Source organism: Acomys minous (assembly GCF_964271855.1).
Source record: "Acomys minous genome assembly, chromosome: 9".
In the NCBI taxonomy this organism is placed as follows: domain Eukaryota; kingdom Metazoa; phylum Chordata; class Mammalia; order Rodentia; family Muridae; genus Acomys; species Acomys minous.
In genome coordinates this window covers 13,031,917-13,050,846 of record NC_140490.1, presented here as the reverse complement: position 1 = coordinate 13,050,846, position 18,930 = coordinate 13,031,917, and the positions used below count along the sequence as shown (strand labels likewise).

The 18,930-nt window shown below is 43.0% G+C and overlaps 1 pseudogene across 1 annotated transcript; it reads right to left on the bottom strand.

The window, feature by feature from the left end:
* Positions 1-18,161: 18,161 nt before the first annotated feature.
* Positions 18,162-18,671, bottom strand: LOC311605081 (large ribosomal subunit protein uL23-like; annotated as a pseudogene). The gene has a single exon. The product of its transcript is annotated as a large ribosomal subunit protein uL23-like (transcript).
* Between the last annotated feature and the right edge of the window lie 259 nt (positions 18,672-18,930).

Below are 18,930 nucleotides of genomic sequence, written 5' to 3'. Positions count from 1 at the left end.
ACAGAATGGATCATATAGGGCCCTGTGGACAATGTTAGGCATTTTCATTTATATTTACATTTGGACACAAATCTCTCAATGCCCTTTGTTGATTGTGAGAAAACCAGAGTTGTATTTTGCATCTATTAAACACTACATTAAGGGAATAAAATATGTAAATGTCTTGCCAAATTCCATGGATCCTGAAAATGTAGACAATCACAGTAAAACAAGAATTAAAATATCCCTTTATTGTTAGCAAAGAGAGTGCCAAGGACCCACATAGTAAGTGTTTAATAAATCTGACTTCTGTGTATGACTTAAGTTTGAGCTCAAGCTTGTTCTTCAATTACTTTATATATTACAAGAAAAGTCTATGTCACAAAGCAAATCCAAGGTCAATGAAGTAATATTTTCATTGCAATCACTCATGAATTAATAATACTCAAGCCCTGTGATCATCATTGGCTACTAATTGAGAAAGAGGAATAGATGCGTGTGCTATGCTTTGCTTGCTGTTGCTGTGATAAACACCATGACCAACAACAGCTTAGAGGAGGAAAGGGAGAGAATCTGTCTCTGAGGAAAGCCGGGACATGACTCAAGGCAAGAACCTGGATCTGAAGCCATGGGAGAGGGCTGATACTGCCTCAGGTTCAGATAGCTTTCTTAGAACTTCAGCACCACTTGCCTAGGGATGGTAGTTTCCATGATGGGCCCTTCCTTCATCAGTTAGGAATCATAACAGTATGCCACAGGCATGCCCAGAAGTCAGTCTAATTGAACCATTTCTTTAATTGAGTTTCTCCTCCTCAAAGTGACTCTCAGTTACATCAAGTTAACAATAAAAACTAGTCAGGACATGTATACTCTAGAGGAAGTTATACACCAGTCTAGAAAGTGGCCTTGTCAACAGATCTCTTTCTGGATATATTTACAAGCAACACAAAGGACAGAACTACGTAACTTATAACTGTTACACCCTCATTGTGTTTTTACCATGCCCTGATCAGATCTTGATTTATATACAGCAACTCTATAGAGTATAACCATAAAGTGGCAAAGAACGAGACCCTCAGTGAATGGCAAGCCTGCTCTCTAGTAAACAAGGCAAATCAGTGCCTCTACTCCTTCCTTAGGGAAGGTCTAATAAAACCATTAATAAAGAGACAGCTTTGCCAATAGTAAAGAATGAGTGTTTCTTCTACCTCACTGTAACATTTGACCTTTTTAATAGGTATATGACACATAGTACAAGTGCCGATGGAAATGAATCCAGAGAACCAACAGAGGGGAGTTCTGGTAGAAATATGTGGGCAATGAAAACCAGGTAGTATATTTCTATAGTTGTGGTTGAAGGCTCGTGACGTTTATTCTACCCACAAGAGGTTGGTAAACTCAACTCCATTTGGTGGCATCTTAGGGCAGCAAGATTAACTGAAACTACCTGTTTGCTACAACGTAACTCACTTGCATTAGAGTCACCAGGACGATGACCTCTGTAGCTGCCTGAGAAGAACTTAGGACAATGACCTCTTCAGCTGCCTGAGGAGAGCTTCCTTATCTAGTGGAACACTAACAACAAAGACACATTCAGAAACAGTAAAACTATGGTCCACTCTGCAGCATAAACCATGGGTGAAAACTGACCAATGGCTTTTTAATATTTCAAGGCCAATGTACACATTCTCCTCTATCCTCAGATCAAGCTTGTCAGCATCCATATATAGTCACTGTAGCATCTATAGACTCCTTCTAAACTGCAGAGCACTTCAGTTCTCTCTTATGACTACAGAAAATTAAAACCCCAACCTCTGTTGCGTATCTTGTAGAAAATACAATGGTAACTATTTTGTTGGATAAGACCTTGGAGCTTCAGCAAGAGAGACATGAGATACAAATAATCAAGTTAACCAAATTCAGTAAGAGCTCAGCAACCCAGAATTCAAATTGAAGGTTTGTGATATGTTTAAATGATAAACAAACCACACATATCCTAGCCATTTTTAGGCAGAAACCTAGAAACAATAGCCACCCCACTAACAATGAACAAACCGCAGTGCTCGGAGGATAGTCTCCAGAAAAAGAGACAGATTCCACAGAGGAATGGTAGGTACCAGATACCAGACCTGGATGTAAAGAATGAATCTATTGCATCCTGCCAGGCTAAAAGTAAGGGAGAAGCCACTGACCAGTAAAGCAATATCTGCAAGATTCAGAAGCTTATTTGAATAAACCTTCCCAAGCAAAGATGGGGCAATTTGAGCATCACTGGAAATAATGGCTGGAATGGATCAAAACATGTCAAATATGAGAGTAGTTTGAAATCTACTAAACGTTCTTCAGCCCTTGGTTCCAGAAAAGAAAACAACGTTGGCTACCCATGGAAGAATTTAAACAATCATCTCACTATTTTGGAAACCTGCAAGTAACATGGAAGAACCAAATATATTCTATAATGATCAAGCATCTATATAATCATATTGATAAATTGATTAATGCCATAGCCAATGAGCTGATATTTTTATAGTAAATATTTTTAACTTACATCTGAAAACCGTGGTAAACTTAGAATGGCACCAAGCTGTAATAATGCCCATGAAATAATATGTTTAAGCCATGATCGCCAGTGACTGCTAATCATAAAAAAGAAGCAACATAATATTACATGTCTCCTAAAGACAGCAGACCCGTTGGAAGCAACCTTGCCAACAGCTCTCTGTTAAGGCTGTCAGAGCCTCTACATCTACTTATAGGTAATATAAGAGGTGGGCACCTGGTACAACCCCATGAGGATACGCACAACAAATAGACTGTGGGAAACTCTGCAGAGGCAATAACCAATTCTCTTTAAGAACAAAATACAATGAAGAAAAAAAGACAGACTTATAAGGCATCTGTCAAGTTGACAATACAAATTTTGTTGGTAGCTTAATTCAAACTTCAAAAGTAAATAGCATTTGAAAAACAATGAGGGACATGAGAACATTGCCTATCTATGATGATCAAGACATTGTTGCTCAATTCTACATGCAGTAATTAGATTTTGGTGATGCTTACAATCCTTACATTTTGTCTCTAATTTGTCTCCAGATGGTTCTTGAGAATCACAAGAAATAAGGTTGAGTGTGGTTAATAGCTAGAATCTGGATATAGGTATCTCACCACTTGCTTCTGTATAAGATTTAAATGTTCCTTTAATTTTTAAAACTTCACTGGACTCATAAAGTTGTTAATAACAAAACAGTAGGATGTGAAGTAAAGCAGGAGATGATGAGTACACACAGGGAAATATGAGGGAGGTAATGATAGATGGATATAGTCAAAACATATTGTATAAGTACATAGAATATTTAAAGAGTAAACTAAAATGTTGATAAAAATTTAAAGATAGTCTCATATATTTTTCACATTTCCTTCTAAGTATCTTGTTTACCTAGCTGTATTTGTCAGAAATGGCTAAATTAATATATCCTTTTCCCTAGAAATATAGATATTAATATATACACAAATACATGCTAAGATCCATTTCCCATACATATTCATCTAACCTAAAATTTTCCCTCCTGCTTAAATTTCTGTTTTGAGTAGCATATTCTAGCACTCCTACTCACAACATCTGTTGCAGATGTTTTTCTAAAGTCTGATCTCCCATAAAAGGAAATGACTGTTTAATGCACTCCCCAGCTTTTCTGACCAATATTCCCCAATCTAAAAACTGAAATCGTATCTCTTATGCCTCACTATATAAAAACTATATAGAAATAGAAGCGGGATCGAGGCAAACATCCTGGGTTACTAGGCTAGCCAACATGTTCACTCCATCTCTAGCCAGCTTTTTTTTTTTTCCTGAATTGCCTACATCATAAGATTTGGGGGGAGGGGCATTAGATAATACAAGTACATACTGGAAAGTGTATAGACACAGAGTGAGTGCTCACAGAAACAGGGTCTTTCCTATTGTGAATGGAGGTTGCGGAAGAAATGCAAAACGGACTCAATAATGATAAAGACAAAGAGATCCACACTGAAAGGGAATTTGTATTACTATCAAAAACCACAAGTACAAGAGCCAACATGATGAGCTATGATTAGGGACCAGAGATCTTAGTGAGTCACAAGGCAAGTCACTACTGCCCAGGAAATGGGCAGCCACCATGGCGACGGAGCCTATACAGGAACACAAAGCTACTTAGACCTCTTGACCTGCAAACCCAGCACCAAGCATTGACTCTGCACACACTTCTGCTCCTACCTGCTCACCCTCAGCAACTCCGCTGTGGTCTTTCTTTCTGTGTTACTTGCAGGAGACAACTGGCATTTTCCTCTGGGGAAAAAAATAAACTACAGTTGTCTAATAATTTTGTACATGGATCTTGGATATGAAAAAAAATACTTAAGTGAACAAACTAAAAGGATGCACTGAATCAGCTTCTAGAGATCAAAAGGTCACTGTCATTCCCAAATTGAGATTTTTGGGATCTAGTCCACTTCCTTCTCCATCAACAGAAACTCCTTCCCTGCCCTGGGACTTTGCTGAATCAATTGCACATGAGTTTCTAAGAATAAAAAAAGATGAAGGCATTAAAGCTGCCTTGATTGATGTTGTCTTTTATCTTTGCATTCAAGGACAATGTGACTGCAAATAAAAGCTGCTTCATTGGCACCATAGGAGTGTCCACACAGGGACTGGATGCCAGAGACAAGGTGAGAAGATAGTACAGTGTAAGCTCTTTCGTCCTGGCACAGGACCCTCTTCAACTTGGCAAGACTGAGGCATATTCCATAGACTCAGATCCCGGGAAGGCCATGCTATTTGCCGAGCTCTGGGGTGCAGAGTCTAGAGTGAAAAGTGGGGCCCTAGAGAAGATCAGGGGGAGAGAGAATGAAGGTAAGCTCCGCCAAGCAACACCCAGAAAGGACTCAAGGAATGGCCTGGGAGAATGCACACCTGACTTTTCTTTGAGTGCAAGTGAGAGGCTAAGACCCTTGGGGGTAATCACCCACTAGGGTGTAGATTATCTTATTGCAAATATATGCTGATGTTCCTGGAAGCCATTCATATCACACATAAATATGGGTAAACACTTCTGCCCAGGGAGATTCAGAAAAAAACAGCACACACCATCATGGGTATTGAGTTATTCTTAGGGCAGAGGCCGTGGAGGAATGACAGAGTTCATATCTGACCCAGGAGACTGGCTTTAACTACACACAGCTGGCCATAATCTAAGGCTGAAGGGATAGAAGAGAGAACAAGAAATTTGAAATTCAGAAAAGGTCAAGGTCAGCAGTGATGAGAACTCCAGGGAAGTATCACAAAAAAAGATGCATTTGCTCTTCCTCTAAATATTTATAGAGCACCTCCCAGGAGTCTGCCAGGCATTGATCTGAGCCCCAGAGACACAGGAAAGTCATAGCCACCCCCAAGAGGCTCAGAACACCTTGGAAGGAGGCAGTCATGACTGTGAGACCCAGATACAGGTCAACGCAAGCAGCATGGGAGGGGCTGGGGAGGAGAATGCTGATCCTGGCCTTCACCAGGTAAGCATGCTTACAACAAAAGTCCAGGGCCAGCCCCCGCAGCAGGAAAAGGGAATAAGTTATCAAACTGTACAAAGCCTGTTCACAGATCTGAGGGGCTGGAAGGCTACACATGGGGACTGAGAAGTTGGGTTAGGAGAAAAGATGGGTGGCAGATCCCAAAGATTCCTGAGTGTGATAAAGCAAAAAGTGCACAGGAATAACAACAGGACTTCTGCCCAGGGGCAGGAAGAGGGGACAGGGTTGTTAAGTGAGAGAGAAGTTCCACACCGGAACCTGGAGCATGAGAAACAAGATGGCCATGTGGTGCTACCATGGCATTCTCCAGCAGTCCTCTCTGACCTCTGGACTTCCATCTTAAACAGTAAACAGTAGCCACATAACCCCTCCTCCTCCTCTGCCTCATCCTTCTCTTCTTCCTCTTCCTCCCCCCATCTTGTAAATGCCCAGTCAACTGTGGTTTGTGAAAGTCGAGGGCTAGTTCCAGCCTTGTGAAAAAAGCACCAGGGCAGTGAGTCACTGTGAACACTCAAAGCCACCTGCTATGTCCTGGGCAGCACGGAGCAAACAAACAACTGCTTAGTAACCACTCTCTGACTCATGTCCAGGAGTCCCCACCATAAATGGGAGCCAAATCCAGTTGATTTATTTTAAGTGAGAGTTACACAAGTCATCACCAGGTATGGATTTAAGCTTTAGGAACTAATGAAAGGGAAAAAAAAACAAACTCATGAATGTGCCTAAACCCCAACCCAAATGCAGCTGTGTCCTTGGAAAGGCATAATTTGGGATTGCCGTCTGTGGGCCTGATAATGAAAGGGAGACTTCACCCAGCCCTTCACCAAATAATCAAAATTGATTTTTGACCAAGGCCAATCTACCGTTCCAGATCATTAACTTTGCAGAATAAATCATTTTCTAAAGCAGTAAAGCCGATTTCTGGGAGTCAGAGCTTCAGGCAGCTGCTAACACAGATTCAAACGTCTGTTTCTGTGGGGAGCAGCTCTGGGGAGGACGGGATGGCCACCGCCTTCTGATTCTTTGAGATCCTATACTAACATCTGAATTTCAGCAAGACCTGCTTGCTGCTCTGTCTTCTCATTCTGAGGCCAGAGTTTCGGGGTCAGAGGAACTTTGGCCCGACCTGAGGTCAGCCTGAGGGGCTGACCCAAAAGTACTGATCGTATAAGTGCATCCCAGAGAAGAGACATGGGTCAGGACTCAAGGCCTTCATTCGCAATCACAAATCTCAAATGCTATAAACAACCATATTTCCATGAGAAATCAAAACCGTGGACCATTCTCCCTTTTAGATGCAAGCACATGGGCATGGGAAACTAGGCTTCCATTTCTTATTATAAACAACAGATGCCCCTACATTTTCTCCACATAATGCTGAAGCATTTCCCTGAGGATCAGGAAGGGGCGGGGCACAAACAGATACGTAAAACACCAACTAGTGACAGACTAATGCTTCAACTGCTTCACTGGCAGTTCACTGGACAGTCACAACTCTGGTATGAGGTGAGAAACATTAGGTCTTTTGCACAGATTAGAACACTACAGGTGAGTGAACTCTAGTGCTACCCCCAGACAATACATGAGGAAGTTCTGGGGTCACTGGTGACGATCAGAAGCCTGATGCCCACCAGCTCTTCCCACCAGCTGAGACACAGGAGGGACTCTAAGCATGCCCACCATCTATTTCCTTCCTCTGGTGGATCGAGCTGCTGGCCAGCAGAGACAGAAGAGCCAGCACTGAGTTACGCCTAGCCTCTCTTGAGGGTCACTGACTTACACAAGCTGGTCCCTGGTGTTTGTCAAGCATTTTAATGTAGCCTGGCTCTACACAGAAGCCCCGGATACTCAGAACATCGAAGGATAGTCCTGACATGCAGTCTAGCTGCCCAGTTCTCTCTGTCTAGGGCTGAGTTATTTCTTTACAACTTAAGCCACCTGCCATGGTCTCTTGCCTGGTCTACCCCTCACAACATGGGCTGCGGGCCCAGCCCAGGCACTCCTGCAGAGCGGATAGCAGGAGCCATCCAAGATGAACTGAGACCACAGCCAAGTCTACCCTTCTTGGATCCAGGATCAGACCTAGCCTCTTGTTTTTAACTCTAACACATCCCAAGGCCATTTAGCCATGCAGCTGTGAGAATCATTCTACATCCACCATCATGTGGCTGCAAGCCACAAGAAACAGATACAGAAGCATTTCCTTTAGTTCTATTGGCAACCACCAGCCTTTCCTCACCCAACTCTATCCATTTCCCTGCCCTGCATGTCTTTCTTTACTGGGGCTCTACTTACCCCTAGAGGCTTATGATGAGAAAGGGAAGATGAGAGACTCAGTTAAAGGACAGCAGCAGGAAGAACCAGGCTGGGGTGCTATAGAAAAGCAGGCGTGGCTCAAGAAATAGGCACATGGTCTCTTTCGTGCTGCTTGTGTGGGGTCATGGGCTTATTTTCTGCAAATGCGTCTCATCTGGGACCAAGCTTCCTTTGATGGAGTTTAATATCTGGATTTTTAAATGTGTTACCATCTATAAAGTCATCCTTAATAATTTCATACCATAATCTTCAAATTTTAATAAGCCCTCCAAAGAAAATTAATAAAATGTAACGGAACTTTAAAAGTAAAACATAGTGAGGTAGTATCTTTAGATATTACAAGAAGGCAGCTCCCAGGCTTCCCTGGCCCTGGCCTCTCTCTCCACTTTTCAGAGAGATCTTTCTGCTCCTAGCACCACCTGCAAGGAGGAGGGGAAATGTCAGATCAGAACAAAGAGTTTAATTTCTACCTTTGAGTATGATTCCTGGTACTTAAGGGCGAGTTAGGTATCCTTTGGATTTCAAAAGACTTATTAGACTTGGATGACTGGGAACCCGAGCTCTGAGGATAAAGTACAGAGTTCAAGTCCTAGGGTAGAGGAGGCTAGCTGGATGAAGAATACAGGACCTGAGGCTGGGCGTCAAGGATGGGCATCACCTAAGTTCTTTACAGGGGACTGAGAGAGTTACGTCAAGAGGTCAATAGGCTGTTTTTCTAACAGGAAATTCTAGAAGATGATTGTCTTGTGGCCTCCAAACACATAGGAGCACCAAGAGTACGTATCTGGTCTCAAACTAGAGGGAATTCTGAACTTCCCCACTAAGAGGTTATATATTTGGGTCTGCTGAAATAAATTCACAATAGACAGATCAACAGGAGAAAGCCTTAGCAGTTTATTTAGTTGTGGCTTAATATGACCTGAGAGCCTTAAGATACAAGATTCAAAGACCATGCTTGGGTCTGATGAAGCATGGAGACCATTGAAGACTGTGATTGAACAAGGGCTGTAAGCCAATTGAAATCGATGGAATAGGGATCCCAGAAAGCCCTATCTTCAGAGTACAGCATTTCTCCTCCTGGGTATGGAACAGAAACACTTCTAGAATGAAGGTGGAGTGACCTCTTATCAAACAATGTAGATAAGGGATTTCATCATGTACAAGTTTTACCCAGAAATGTAGGGAAAATAATATTTCTTAGGATTTGTGATTGCCATTGGAGGAATCGCATTCTGTTTTCTATGATCTACTCTGAGGAAGAGGACTTCTTATTTCTATATCCTGTCTCCAAAGAGAATGGGGGAAAGGCAGGAAACAACAGAGAAAATTTCTGTGTCTAAGGCTTCCCCTTAGGATACTACCTTCTGGGCACCTCCAAAACACATAGATACCAATTCCTGCTACTATCCCCTGACTAGTGTCAGAGATGGGGATAGACAGGAGGATCCCATGGTGGACAGTCCTCAGGAACAAGATCTGCCTGGAGACTCCTGGAGGCCTTAGATTTGTCAGTACCTGTGTCTACAGCTCGGGTAACGCGTACCCCATCCTGCCTAAGTGTACGTACTCTCTGACATTCAAGGCAGCCATCTTGTTCCCAACTTACCTGAGACTTGCAGAGCTGTGTTGCACCCTGCAGTCCCTTCTAAGCCATTGAGTCCCATGCCATTGTCTTCATCTTCCCCTGAGTGGTATATAAATTGCTGTAGGTCCCCCCAGGCTCTTCAGCCTCCCCCTCCTCTGAGAGGGTCTCCTGAAGGAGGACATGTCCCATTTTGGGCTACTCGGAATACAAGCCCATTTCATGTTTAGAGGGAGCCCGGGCTCTACCTCTGAAATAGTGGGGTAGTGCAGAATAGGTAACATAGACAGCCCCATCCCACCTATTTCCCACAGAGCAGGATGTGGCTGATATGGTGCTATGTACAGGGATCAGCTCTTGGGGGACTGGCACAGGGAGTCAGGTATAGGTACAGTACATGGTTCTTTCATGGTGTGATAAGCCACCACTCTGGTGCCATTGCTGCCCATGGCTGAAGCAAGAAAGGCTGTGTGAGGAGGACTCAGCTGTCAGCAGCCAGTGTCCAAAGAGAAACAGTAGTGTCCTGCTGAGCCCTCCCTTCCCTCCTGGGCTTCATGCTGAAGACTACCTCCAGTGCTGCGATGGCACAGCAATGTTTTGGAAACCAACCTCACCCCAGGGTGGGGATAAGAAGAGGAAAACAGGTCAGCTCTAAATTCAACAGAACAGTTAGCCAAGTCAACCATGTTTTAAGCCAGATGAGACTAAGTTATGAAAGTGATTTGTAGGTTGTTTCTTTCAAAGAAAAGAATGTTGCTGATATTCAATTCAATAGTACAAAAGCATATGGTGTTTTTTAAAAATATATATATGATTTCTACAGTGACAATGGAGATAAAAGTGTAGAGTGGAGATGTGGTCCATCAGTTGAGAGCACTTGCTGATTTTGCACAGGTCCCGGATTAAGTTCTTAGGTCCCATATGGTTTAAAACCATCTGCAACTCCAGTTCTGGAGTAACAGACCTGGAGTTACAGATTTGACATCCCTTTCTGACCTCCATAGGTACCAGATATGCATGTAATACACAGATATTTATGTAGGCAAAAACAGGCATTGCATGAAACAAGATAAATAAATATTTTTCAAAAATGTAAAAGTGTTCCTGACATCAAAGAAACGTCTTTTGACAGAGGCCGTTATAGAAAACTACAACTACTCCGAATGCAGAAGTGTGAAGCCTAGCTGTAAGGCTACATCTGCAATACAGCTCCCTCAGCTAATTCTCAGGGATGATTCTGGAAGAGGGGGCAGAAATACTTGTAAGTTCCAGAGGAACAGAGAGTTTGCTGTGAGACTGTATCCCCTAGGACTGCCAGGAGCCACAGCCATAAAGTCTTGCCAACAGGACTGCCTATTCATGAGTAACAAGGACAACAAGATGGCATGCTAAAGAGGACAGGGGAACGCCCATGAGGCCTCAATAGTAAACAAAGAACTACAGGCAACTAAGGAATTCTAAGAGCAGGAGAAAGTGTCTACCTGGGAAACAGCACAAGAACTGGTTATCCAAATGGTCAGACCTAGAAACAAACATACATTACATTCTACAGACTGATTTGGTTGTGCTTATATATGTGTAGCAAGAACTAATAAAAATAGAGCCTATTAATATGAAAAAGATCACAGAGGAGTATGTGAGAGGTTTGGGGGGACTAAATAGAAGGGGAAAATGGTGTAATTATATTAAAACCTAAAAAAAATAAAATAACTAAAAGCACATATAAACAAAAGTAAATTAAAACTTGTAAGAGGCCTTCATGAAGTGGCCCAGGGAATAGCGCCGCTGAAAGACTGGCAGGGTAAACATCTGTGAAAGTCCAAGGGGGTAACAGAATTCAGCTTCATGCAGCATGGCTTTAGCCATGGCCTGGAGCACTCTGCAGCAGTGAAAACAGCCCTTCGGCACTTCCCAGCAGGGCAAGCATTCACTGCAGGGGAAGGAAGGCCAGGCCCTCCAACCTGTTTGGAGCAAGAAACCAGACAGCATTTCTCATTTTACTGATTATTGTCTTTTTACCACTCCTGGGGGCTTCCCTGATGCTCTCACAGACCTATATCTTTGTTCCTGCCTTGAAACTATGAGGCCTTAGGCTCTGTGCTTCTTACATCACTCTGTGTCTCTTAGTTCCGTGCCCCACGCACTCCTGCACGCACTCTGGAGCACTGCTTGCTGCAACCTGCCTGAAGGCAGACAGACCGCTTATCTCCATTGAACAATATTCACTGGAAGGGTCAGGAGCTCAGATAAGCCATCCTGGACAATGAGAGGATTCTCAGTTTATCCAATGTGTGTGGCTCTGACTCAGAACAGAACACGGGCACTTAGAAGTAGTAAAGGGGGCCACAAATGGCTTCCCAGGAACCTTCACCAGAGTTCCTAGTCACCTGTAGGCAAGATAAGGGAGGCAGACATCTTGATGATTAAGGCGTATATATGGCGCATGTCCCCTGGGGTGGGGAGACCTGGTGGCACTCAAAGGAAGGATAGCAGGTTACCAAGAAGAGACTTGATACCCTATGAGCATATACAGGGGGAGGAGGTGCCCCTCAGGAACAGTCATAGGGGAGGGGAGTAAGGGGAAAATGGGAGGGAGGGAAGAATGGGAGGACACAAGGGATGGGATAACCATTGAGATGTAACAAGAATAAATTAATAAAAAATGAAAAAAAAAGGTGAGCAAATGGACCATCTAATCAGAGGAAGGATGTTTTCCGTATTTCTTAGTTATACTATCAGGTCTCAGAGAGCACATGACTGAGATGAGGACTGAAGGCAAGAAAGAGCACTGCCTCCCAACTCAGCCATCTCAACCCAGTCTATTCACACTCATGCAGTCACAGGGCTAAGTGAACACAAAAGAGGACCACCAGTAGGTTGCTAAGGTCTAGAAATGATTTGAGTTGGCTCCAGACATTCCTGTGTTGGTACCTGGTCCTCAGTGTAATAGGATTGGGAGATAATAGGGTCATAGAGCACCATCTCCAGAAAGGATGAATGCAGAACTCATGGGAATGGATTAGTTCCAGGGAGAATAGGCTATGACGAGGCAGCCTGGCACTTCCTTGGATCCCTCTCCCACTCCTGTGATGCAATCTGATGCCAACACCATGCTCTTGAGTCTCCAGAACTGTAAGCTAATTAAACCTCTTTATGGAATACCTAACCTTGGGTATTTGGTTACAGTAACAAATATAGACCAATACAGACCCTGTTATTCCCTTTGATTATCAAGAGGTAAAATCTGCTGAGTGGTAGTGGTATGAGAATTAAAAGTTAAAATACTTGCTGCCACCTCTTACATTCCAAAGAAATGAGATTTAAATTAAGGTTAAGATTTAAGGTATAAATTTGAATTGATGTTGTTTGGTTGGCTGATTTTTTGTTTTGTTTTGGTTTGGTTTTGGTTTTTGGTTTGTTTGTTTGTTTTGTTTTTGTTTTTTTCAAGACAGAGTTTCTCTGTGTAATAGCCCTGGCTGTCCTGGTTGACCTCATAGACCAGGCTGACTTTGAACTCACAAAGATCTGCCTGCCTCTGCCTCCTGGGTGCTACAATTAAGGGCATGAGCCACTACACCTGGCTTGAATTAAGTTTCAATATCCAGAAAAGACCTGAAAGTCAGCAAATCCTACCTAGAGTGGGAAACTCAACAAGGCACAGATAAAAGCAATAGTGGAGAACAGATAAAAATTGTTCTTCTTAAACCTTCCCAAGCTAAAGCTTTAGAGGAACATCTCTCTGCCAGTATTTCCTTAGAGACTACAAATCAGACAATCCTCGTGTAATTCCCTCCATACCTCCTGGCAAGAAGAGGGAGACAGCAAGTGGTGGGGAAGGAAAGGAACTCACTCACACTGGTTGCAGCATCGTCTCCTTCATCCAGTAGCCCATCCACCAGGTAGCAAAAATGAGGTTCTGATGGTCAAAGCCAGTATTATAAATACTACAGAGCTTACAAACAAGTGTGTCTGGCACACTGTTTGCTCTATGCCACACATAGTACAGGATTGTGTGCTTACCTTAAAACGAGCCACTTTCTCTTTCACCATGCAACATATTTCCCAATGCTTTCCCGGTTATTGGAAATCAGGCTGAATACCATCCAATTCTGTGCTCATTTTGCTCCCCCACAGAGCAGGCTGGCCATTGTGTTAGTCACATTACTCTACACTGTGACGAAATATCTGACAAAAGCCCCTTAGAGAAGGAAGAGCCCCGCTTGTCCAGGCTTTGAGGGGACAGCCTATCACTGCAAGGTAGGCATAGTGACAGGGACATGAGGCAGCTGTCACATCGTGTCTGCAATCAGCAAACAGAGAGATGGATCCTAGCACTAACCGACCAGTTTTCTCATTTTTACTTAGTCTGGGGCCCCAGCCGATTTAATGATGCTACCTATGTTTGGATGAGTCTGCCTTCTTCAGTGAATCCTTCCTGAAGACATTCTCATGGAGAGCTGGGGGTATGTTTTCATAGTGATGTTAAAGTCCAGTCAAGTCAGCAATAAAGGTTAACTCTCACAACTCTGCCCCTGCAAACCTGACACTCAAAGACATCACTTTAAACCATAATATTTCAACCCTGGCTCCTGATGTCTTACTTTCATCCCAATGTGAAACAGTCAGCAATTGTCTTTATTATTCCTAACACTGTTCAAAGATCAAAAGTTTCTTGTGATAGTCGAGGTGACCCATAACTATGACCCCCTGTAATGCTTTAAGTTGCATAGGCCCAATATTCAATAGCTGACAATAAGCTTCCCCATTTCATTCCAAGAGGAAGACTTAGAGGACAGCAAAGAAAGATCCGACTGAAACAGAACCAAACCGAGGATGGAAACTACCACAATCTGCAGGTCTGCAATCAATATCTGGGGCTCATGATAGAATCATCTGGGCTTCCACAATTGTGGGAGGCCCAACTCCTACAGTTGTACTTTGCATAGTCCATGCGGCCTTTATGTTGGACCATCTCCACTCTGTGCCTACAGCATTTCTTGGCAAATGTCCAATTGTCCTGGCATCCCCACCATCCGAGGCTTCACTTTCTCAGCTTCATGCGATGGCCTCCAGAACCTGCCTTGCATAGACTTTATCCCTGCCACACACTGTCTGTTTTTGGAAACTTGGCACAATCTTTTATTACCTCCTCATTCTTGCATCTTTCATGCCTAAAAAAAAAAAGTACCAAGTAAATGGATGATGATGCTTAGTTCTACTACCAACTCAGTGTTACAGGAGTCTTAGAGGCCATTGAGGATGGAAGTCTCCCTAATGGAATATCTCCAGACTTCGGTTGAGACATGACATTCTGATCTGCTCAAAGATTATAACTTTGTACAACACTGACTCCTACCCTAAGAGGAGTCCAATTCAATCCAGCTGAACTGTCAATCACCTGCCTAAGAAACCACTCCTCTGGAAGGCTAATTCACCTAAGGCAAGCTAAAGAGATGAAAAAAAAAAACCTCAATAATCCCCTTAATATGCTTTCCTTCTCAGAAACCCTGCCCTCGGTGTAGTCAGTTATGAAAACACTGCTGTGCAGTTCTGTTGCATCAGTCCACTTGTCAGAGTCCTAACTCGGAAGAGCATAACTTTTCTGTTTGAATCCTCTCTTTTCTTATGCTTTCTTTGTTTCTTTCTTCCTTTCTGGACAAAGCCTAAGTATTTTTTCTGACACACTGAGCTTTCCCATTCTTTCTCTAAAGCCATCCTTTTCACCAAGCAGCTGTTTACTGTCGTGTGGCTGTTTGCTGACCTCCATTGCTGGACGCGCCAGCCTGGCCTAAAAGATTTGTCCTTTACTCTTCCCCTTCTCCAAATCCCTCCTCCCAGTAACTGTGGAAAGTTTCCGCTTGCCTGGTAGCATTCTCTCAAACTTTAATAAAATTTTCCTCAAGCTTACTATTGAGTATTGAATTCTGATTTAAACCCAATAACATTGTGCTGGCTATTCTTCTGTCAACTTGACACAGCTAGAGTTATCTGAAAAGAAAGAACCTCAACAGGGGGGAAAAAAGTGCTTCCATAAGACCCAGCTAGTATGTAAGCCATTTTCTTAATTAGTGATTGATGAGGGAGGGCCAATCTATTTTGGGTGCTTCCATGCCTCAGCTGGTGGTATTGGGTTCTAAAGAAAGCAGACCCCTTCCATCAGTTCCTGCCTCCAGGTTCCTGCCCTGTTTGAGTTCCTATCCTGACTTCCTTCAATCATGAACAGTAATATGGAAGTATAAGCCAAATCAACCCTTTCCTCCCCAGCTAGCTTTTTGGTCATAGTGTTTCATCACAGCAACAGGATCCCTAACTATGGCAAACACTTTCCACTCTAGTGAGATCCAAGTCTATAGTGCAGGAAGAAAAACCCCACTGAGTCTGAGGGGACAAGTCAGAAAGTCGAAAAGCAGAGAGGTCAGATCTGCACAGGACAGATGACTATGACTATGGTACCCAATAAAAACACCTCAAGAAAGAAAAGGGTTGTTTTGGCTCATGGTTTTAGAAGCTTCCGCGCGTAGCTACTTAACCTCATGCACACAAATGGGAGCCTGTAACAGAGGACTGTTGGGTAAATGGAAGTGGACCAGGAAAGAGAGAATTTGCCCAAACAGGGGTTGGGCTATCAACTGCAAAGTCGTATACCTAGCTTCAACTTGGCCCCCCAGGGGCAAAATTCCTGAAACCCCATAAGTCTAAGCCCTGCCTCTGTGTGTGCTTCATTCCATATGCACCCTCACCCGATGTCCTCCACTGTCCCCTTCATGTCCTCCTCTGTACCTGACCTGGGCTTGTGGACATGAAATGCATCTCATGTTCTCCATCATCTGATTATGTTTTTCCCATCAACTACTCCAAAAGGTATGTAACAATTTAATATCCAAAATCATACACTAATAGCATTAAAAGGGAAGAATTTAATCTAGTCATAATATTTAGAGGTGGGGAGTTTGGGAAGTAATTAGCATAAGATAAAAAATCATTAGAATGGACAACTTTGTACACTAAATGGTTTTTAAATGGAATTTGAATTGATGTAGTCTGCATGGGTTAATATTGCTGATTCTACAAGTCATGGGTTATTAAATGAAAACCTTAGTGCCAGGAGAAGGGTATTTTCCTATAAGAGTTTGTGTCTATTGTCATAGTTTTGGGGTTTCAATCAGACACTATTGATAAATACACGGAACTGGTTTGGAGACTTGATCCCTGCTAGCTTTCATATTGCTGGAAAGTCCTATACAGAACACTGTGGGAGAAAAGTGATCAATGATCTTATCAAATGTTAGACTTTGCTCCTATAACACTGATCTGACAGCCAAGATGTGTCTAGTGGTACAATAGTGCCATGAATGTTATAAAGTTAACCAACTACTTTCTGGTTGGATTTGATTCCTACTCCACAGGTGAGAATAAAATGTATGCCTCATATTGGAAAGCTGGTCAAAAGCCCATGGCCAGGGAGGTCATAGACCAGCCCTAGGGGAAAACATACTGTAAAATATACATGCGTTTATATACATAGATTAGTGCTGCTTTCAGCCTTGATCACAGAAGTTTCTTTTTGCAGTGAACAACAATTAATGGAGACTCCTAAGGGTCAAAGTACTGAGATAAGTGATGTTTGAGATCTCAGCCCTAAAAAGACATCTATATCACCTCTAACCTCAAGTTTCAGGGAATATCATGAGCAAGGGATATGGAAGATGAGGGAAAACACTTGGAAACACTATCTCCTGGGTACAATATGGTCATTGCATTCATGAACTCACAACAGCTGTGTATACCTTAACAAGACTCATATAAGATGAAGGTCAACCACATGCCAGCAAGGATGGGGGAAATGTACATGAGCCTCCACTTCCAGATAAGGAGCCATTGCCAGTCAATGGTTGCTGAGGAAAAGGAGCTCTTTTACCTCAGGGATGTAACCATAGGTAAACTGCCCATGGTTCCTTAAATAACCCTACAACATGTTACATGCCAGCCACCCTAACTAAACATAGAGACTTTTTTTTATCACTAGGCTAGAACTGCCAGAGAACTGTAATGCCCAAGACTCTGTGAGCCAGAAAGTCAACTCCAGATGAAAGCCTCTAGACTTTGCACCTCCAGAACCAGGAGCCCAAATAAACCTCTTTAATTTATAAAATGAAATCACTTCAAGAATTCCAGTATACACTTCCCCTTGGTGGGGAGGTCTGGTGGTACTCTGGATGTACTTGTTAGGAAACTCTAGATGTAATGTTGATTGGACACAACCAAGACTGTCAGTCTACATTGATCCTGGACAGAGTCACTAGACCTTGGACTACATTTGATTCGTACTTCTCTTGTGGTTGATATTTTCTCTGTAATCCATACTGGATGAAAGTCCATGGGAGTATACAGAAGTTCACCTCACAACTCTTCAGAGACCACTTGTCATTTCTCCTTACACTACAATATTGACCTTGGTTATCCAGTAACCTTTCCTCCGCTGAAGCCAGGACAGTCTTTCGGTTATTCTCATTACAGGACAAGCTCACCAACAAAGGCTCAGTTCAAAGTGCCTTCTGATGCACAGGAAAATTAAAGGGCATCTCTGGCTATAAGAAATCAAACTAGGAAAACATACACATTGGGAGGGAGAGACTTAATTCAGACCTATTGCATCAGACCTTCATACTTTTCCTTAATTGCTCACATGTGACAGATATTCAGTCCTGAAAGATCTTTTTTTTTTAATGGTGAAAAAAGTGTGTATTTAGAATTAGCCAGCTGGACTCAGTTTAGATGATCCCAATCTTGTTGACAACATCCAGAGCATCATAACCAGGAGCCAGTCAAACATACATCTTCTCTCTGTCAGGCTTTATCAGGGTGTTGACTTTGGCCACATCAATGTCATAGAGTTTCTTCACAGTCTGTTTGATCTGGTGCTTGTTAGCCTGGACATCCACAATGAACTCTAGTGCGTTGTTATCCTCTATTTTCTTCATAGCTGACTCGGTGGTCAGGGGGAATTTGATGATGGCATAGTGGTCAAGCTTGTTTCTCCTGGGTGCGCTCTTTTGAGGGCATTTGGGCTGCCTCCAAGCCGCAGGGTCTTGGGCCACTGGAAGGTGGGTGACCTGCAGATCTTCTTGTGGCTGTGGATGCCTTTCAGCACTGCCTTCTTAGCTTTCAAGGCCTTAGCTTTGGCTTCAGCCTTGGGAGGGGCAGGAGCTTCCTTCTTTGCTGTCAGCGCCATCTTCAAGATCTTAACAGTTATTAATAAGGCACAATTATATTTGCTTAGTATTTCCAAGACCTTGTACTATAGATCTCCAGGCTAAACAGAGATTCCCTTTGTTGCCCTTGTTGCTCGTTCCCCAGCTTGCTGATAATTTAAGCATGGACACTCAGATTTCACTGGTCACCAGGGAATCCATTTTTCTCCTTTCCAGTTACTCTCTTGATTCAACCTGCTTTGCCTATTGTCATGACTCCACCATTATATTCAAGTGTAT